The sequence below is a fragment of the Scatophagus argus genome, chromosome 6 (assembly GCF_020382885.2).
Source record: "Scatophagus argus isolate fScaArg1 chromosome 6, fScaArg1.pri, whole genome shotgun sequence".
Taxonomy (NCBI): domain Eukaryota; kingdom Metazoa; phylum Chordata; class Actinopteri; family Scatophagidae; genus Scatophagus; species Scatophagus argus.
In genome coordinates, this window is record NC_058498.1 from 1,457,490 (window position 1) to 1,463,864 (window position 6,375).

Below are 6,375 nucleotides of genomic sequence, written 5' to 3' on the forward strand. Positions count from 1 at the left end.
GAGGAGGTGCAAAGGAGACAGAGAGGAGGTGGAATACATGAGGGAGGTGCAGAGGAAGAGGAGAGGAGGTGACAAGCTGACGGGAGCAAGAGAAGAGGACAAGATAGGGATGAGGAGGTGGGGTACATAAAAATAAGGAGGCGTAGAGAGGAGGAGGAGGAGGGAGAAGGAAGATAGGATGAAGGTCAAACTTATTGAAGAAGAGGAGGGAGGGCTGAGGTGTAGGGAGGCAGATACAGTAAGGGAGGGGGTGGAGTGAGAGGAGGTGCTACTGAGGAGAAGAAGAAGAGAGAGGAGGTGTAGAAAGGAGGTACGAGTGAAGTAACAGAGACGGTGGAAAGAGGAGGCGGAGAAGGGAAAGGGGGATGAGGAGTAGTAGAAAGAAACAAGAGAGTTGAAAATAAGGAGGAGAGGAGAAGAAGGAGGAGTGAGATGGAGGTGTCACAGAATGATGGTAGGAGTAAAAACAAGGTGAAGGTCACTGTGGAGAGGAGGTGCTAGAGGAGGTAAGAGAGTAGAGGGAAGGATGGGGGCTTCGCTGACCTCCTCCTCCTCCTCCTCCTCCTCTCCTGAGGGGAGGATAAAGTAGAACAGCAGAGGAAGAAGAGGTGGAGGTCAAAGTGGAGAGGAGGACAGGTGGAGTGTGCAGGTGAACAGGAGGTGTGGGATTTACATTTTTATATTTACTTGCTTTTATTTACTTACACGTATGTGCTTATTTGTTTACTCGGTCGGGGTCACATGGTAGAAAACATTTCATCCACTGAACCGTTTTATTCTTGCTGGAATATGCCTCTGACTTTCAGAATAAAAGCAGGTGATTATAATTTGTGTTTGTCTTAATTAGTTTAAGTGACGCAACGGAGCGGTTGACGATCGTTAGAGCTGAATGACGTCACAGGCTGATCGCGATACAAAAACAGAATCTCACGTGTGGTGTCATCACGTTAGTGGGCTTTTACTGTGACTTGAAAATCCATTCAAAATCCCAACTGAAAAATACAACGTCTGTGTTTCACGTGCCGGGGCGTCACAGGAACAGTACACAGAAGTACTACTGGAGCATGACAGAGGTACTACAGGAGTATCATTGCAGTATAAGTACTTATAAGTATATGACAGAAACATGATATTTTCATGCCGCAGAGGATTTTTGGTGAGAATCCAACTCATTTTTACTCGGTGAGGTTTTGATTCGTCATCCTGAGAACATCACAGCTGAGAGCTGAGCCACAGTTACATAACACACGCACACACGCACACACACACACACACACACACACACACGAACATGCGCACAATAAATATTCCCATATAAACCAAATCTTCTTGAGAAAAAGTGGGGCACCAAAAATCAACATTAATTAGAAAAATACAATCATCTGTTTGATCCTCAGATGTGACGATTTAAGAACATACTGACCTGAAATCAGCTTGAACACACACACACACACCTAACTGAGGACATAACCGAGTGTGAGTTACTGCTTATTTCACTGACTTTTTTCCTTCTGATGTTTGATGTAAAACTTCAGGACTGCTGTGTGTGTGTGTGTGTGTGTGTGTGTGTGTGTCGTCATGTGTGTCACAGCAGGACGTGTCAGTGCTGACAGTCTGTAGTGAATCACAGACAGATCTGAGCTGGTTTACAGTTCGATCTCTTGCTGTCAGCCTGCAAATTAAAGCTTTACTCTGAGTCGACTTACCATGCATCCCTGTATAAACGTGTCATTGAGGGTTTATCAGTTAACTCCTAAATACTTTTTATCTAAAAACAACCTCACTGCAAACACAAAATGTCTGACTTCAGCAACAAATAGTCAACTTTAAAAACACAACACATTTACTTCAGCATGTGCACAGTGAAGGAACTTTCAGCTGATCAATGAGACCCTTGGGATACCTTGTCCTTTATTGATCACCGTGAGGCGTTCAATGACCCTACGACAGACAGGTTTAAACAGACAGGAAGTGAATCAGTGAACAGCATGGACCTTTTACACGATAAATGTCCGGGGTGAGTCCAGAGCTAGACTGCCAGTTTGATCAGAGCTAAGTAAGAGTTTGCGGTCGTGGACAAATTTCTGGAGACTGGAAAAATCTGTTCGTATTTCAGAAGCAAATCCTAACCTCAAGGCGGTGTCTTGTCCTACTTCAGTCCTCATATCTTAAGAAAACCTGACAAGAACTGTAAACTCAGTTCTTCAGTTGTCCCGTCATGTTTGTATCCGTGACAACAGTCACCTCACTTCTCACTGACTAGCTAGCTCGCATAATAGACCAAAAAAAGTGGAGGAGACTTAAACGCAGCCCGTCTACAGACAGCCTGGCCGCTTCCTATTAAATCCCATTGTACCGACAGTTGGCTGCAGTTCACCTGGGGGGCAGTCGCGCTGTTGTCCTCAAACGGGAGTGAACGGAGCTCAGTGGCTAAAATAATTATTCACACCTACTTCTAGACCAAAACGGCCAGGTGTTACTTTAGTTTTTGCAAATATAGTATCAATTATATATTAGAATTGCAAAGAAAAAATACTAAAGTCCGTTTGTTTTTCTGACAGGACAGACGGTTTATCCCATAAGGCGCTAGCATTCTGCTAATGTATGCTGACGACTCAGCGTTATGTTGCGGTAGGCTAACTTCAGTCATCATTACAGTCCTTATGCATTTTCCTGACGAAAACTACAGCAGACGTTAGCAGCCTGTTTTAAATAAAACACAAACTTAGTGCTTGATTGAAACCAAAATGGCGACTGCCGTAAACTGGCACGTATGCCGCAAATACTTAAATAGTAATTCAAAAACGTATTTCATCACAAAAAAACCCCACGAAATCGTACTCTAATTGAACTTCATCTATTGTCTCTACCGCTCAAACCGAACACATACAGAATATAAGCAGGAAAAAAAAATTTGCACCATAAAAGCTACATTTTGGGCTAAAGCTCCATAAGCCCCTATTCATTTTGGACTATCTTGTGACCCCCCCCTCACATAACGAGAAGTGTAAGAGAGTGGGAGTTCTTCCTATATTAGAGTTTCTTTGATTTAAAGCTAACAGGCTCGTGACAACACTTTTCCAACAGGCTAGCAACAGCATTAGCTTCTCCAACAGGCGTCCAGTTAGGATGCATGTTTCTGTAAAGTGAGTTCGGACAGCGTTTCAGAAGTTTCTGTAATGAGGCCGTTGGCCTCTGGGTGGTGACTGAAAGAATGAGATGGTGGGTCAAAGCAGATGAAATGAGTTTCCTGTGCAGGAGCCTCAGAGACAGAGTGAGGAGCTCAGAGAACATCTGCTCCTCCAATGCAGAGGATTCAGCTGAAGTGGTTCGACATGGTCCTCCTGGGCATCTCCTTCTGCAGGTTTTCTGGGAACATGTGACTGCTAGGAAACCCTGAACACACTGGAGAAATGATGCATCTCATCTGGGGAACATCTCCAGCATGGATGGATGGATGGATGGATGAGTGGATGGGGGCTTCAATGCTCGAAAACATTTCACAAGAACAGAAAGTCCTCACAGAGAGATAGAAACACACAGTGTGTGTGTATCAGTGACCCTGTGTTTTGACCTGAAGGCGACTGAAGCACGGAGGCATTTAATTTGTTGTCAGACACATCAGTTTCACAGTCCAGCTGCTGATTCATTCACAGACATGAAGGTAGAGAGACACCTGCAGACACTGTGAGCCAGCCTCTCTCTCTCTCCCTGCTGAACACACACAGCAGCAGCAGGTTTGTAGAGTGAAGCCCAGCCGGGTGGAAACGAGCTCCACGAGCAAATCCCAGTCGAGCTATTGGAATTAAAAAGATAATTAACATTCAACACAGAGACCCAAAGCACAAAAACAAGTGACAGGATGAGAGCAGAACAGAGGAGAACACAAAGAGGAGAACACGGAGTCAGTCAGCGGCGTCAGGCTGTCGGATTAGTCGAGAGAACGGAAAAGGCCCTGCAGCCAGACCACTTCCTTTCAACTCCGGGGACAAACAGTGCTGTACTCTGAGAGCGCAGACGGGATGTAAGATTTAATGAGCTGGACAGATATGAAGGGGTCAGACCGTTTACTATTTTATCAATCATCAGATGTCTGATCTGATGTGAACAGGAAGCCAACGAAGTGAAGAACTGACGTAGGAGTCAGGAGTCGGGTGGCAGCATTCTGAACCAAGTCCAGCATCGTCCCCCAAAAGACCCGACCCTTCTACCTGGAAGGCAAACGTCCAGCAGCACCGTGTGCTCGGCGCTGGGGGTGAGGCCACGCCGTCTGCCTAACCTGCCGCCGCTCCTCCTCAGTGTGTGCAGGTGTGTCGGAGCAGAGCCGCCAGCTGCATCTCAGCGCCGCGACCCGGCCTCTTCAAACACTCAGAGCCGCCAGTTTGCGTTTGTTATGCTTCAAACCATTTTACATTTCCCACACTGTCCCGCCTCCCGTCCCCGTCCCCACCCTGCTGGGTCCCTGCCCAGTCTTGCAGATACTCCTAACCCCCAAGCCATCTTCTGCCCCCCACGCTGTGCTATAAACATCTTTAACTGCTTTCATGTCTCCTTCTCCGAGTCTGCGTCTGGGTTCACCTGTTCTGCAGTGTCAGCCTGGACGAAGCATTGAGTCGACGGAGACGCTTTAATAAGAGAGCCTCAAATGTGTTTCACTTAGCATCAAGATTTTAGACTAAATGGGAAAATGATTTATAGACTAAAGCAGCAGCTCCACCGTTTTGGTAGCCATCGGTAAAGTCGGCTTCATTTAATGACAGGACATTTGGCTCCAATCACGGTTCACATAAAGCAATCATTTCCAGACTGGACCATGAGCTTTCCAAAGCTGGTCAGTATCTCCTCCCCATTTCGGCTTTACTAAACTCCTGGGACTCGGGGGACCACTGATGATCTCCTCTTGGCTTTCAGTGCCTCCTTACAACCTTTAAAGAACCTCCTCAACTCCTCAGTCCTTCCTCTGCACATCGTTGGCACCTGAAGGCCTTCCTAAAGAACTACTTGATCACCTCCATAGAACTTAGCGACCTTCTCATTACATCCTCATCAACGCCGATTTAATCCAGTACGAACAAAACAAGAGGTGAAGTCATTTCATTCTTGATTTGACTGAAATCCTTGACATTATAAGCAGATGAATACGTGGGATTGATTGTCCAGCTGACCGATGGAGAGTTCAGTTTCACTTCATCAGAGATAATACACTTTGCTTAAACACTTGATAACACACGGTGTGACTCACAGACTGGAGTCGACTCCTGCTGTTTTAATGCTCCAAACAAACACTCTTTATCCCATAATTCACAGCTTCCTACTCCTGCAGCCCAGCCTGAGGGTTTAAATAGCCCAGAGGAGGAGGAGGAGGAGGAGGATTAAAGACTTAAAACCTGTGATGTTAGTAAAAACACACTCCTTGGACTCATGACCCTTTAATTTTCCCACATGGTCATTTTAAAATGTGATTTTTCTCAGATTTTGAGTCCAAAGGGGTTCAAACAAAGTGCAAATAGTCTTCACGACGTTCGGTGTGAGGGTATACGATCCGTGAACAACGAGGGGGTCTGTGCTGCGTGACTCCTTCGCTTTCTGATGACTTTTCATAGAAACATAGAAGCTGAAAAGTCCCACTCATGTTTCCCTGCTGATCTCAGAACAGATTTAACTCAACAACAACACTAAACTGACTGTCACATATTCTCTATGATCTGCTTATCAGAGCTCCTCGTGCCTTTCTGGCATTTCCAGATCCCTGATCTTCCTCTTCCTGTGGAGTCATCGTCACAGGACTGCAGGCAGAGCTGCACTGTGCTGCTCCTCCTCCTCCTCCTCCTCCTCCTCAGTTTCATGCTTCTGTGCAATGGGGGCTTTGGGCAGAAAGGGAAAAACAGTCCAGTGACATTTAAGGAAATGCACTGAATCCCTCATGTCTTCAGGAAACTGCAGCACTTTGAGCCACAGACACAAACGAGTTACTGACAATAAGAATTAACGTGAATTTTCAGAGCACAGACCGATGGAACGATGAAGGTTGATCCTAAGTAAGAATTAAGACATTTTTAAAGTCTGAGATCTCAAACACTTCATTTTACTTTAACGTCACAGAACTGGACCACGTCACTGAATCGCTACCGACTCCGTCGCCCACAAGGTGACGGCTGTTCTGAGATCAGCCCAACATGTATCATCTCTGACAGTAACACAGCTACAGCAGGCCCAGCCCTCACCTGTGGACCAGGTGTGGGCCGGGAGCTCACACGTTACAGGAAAGGTCATCACATTATGGGATGTCATGTACGGGATGTTAGAGATTCAAGTTCTCTGAACATTTTAAAATGCAATTTTAAGCCTCAGAAAACACAAGAGAAATCATTTAAA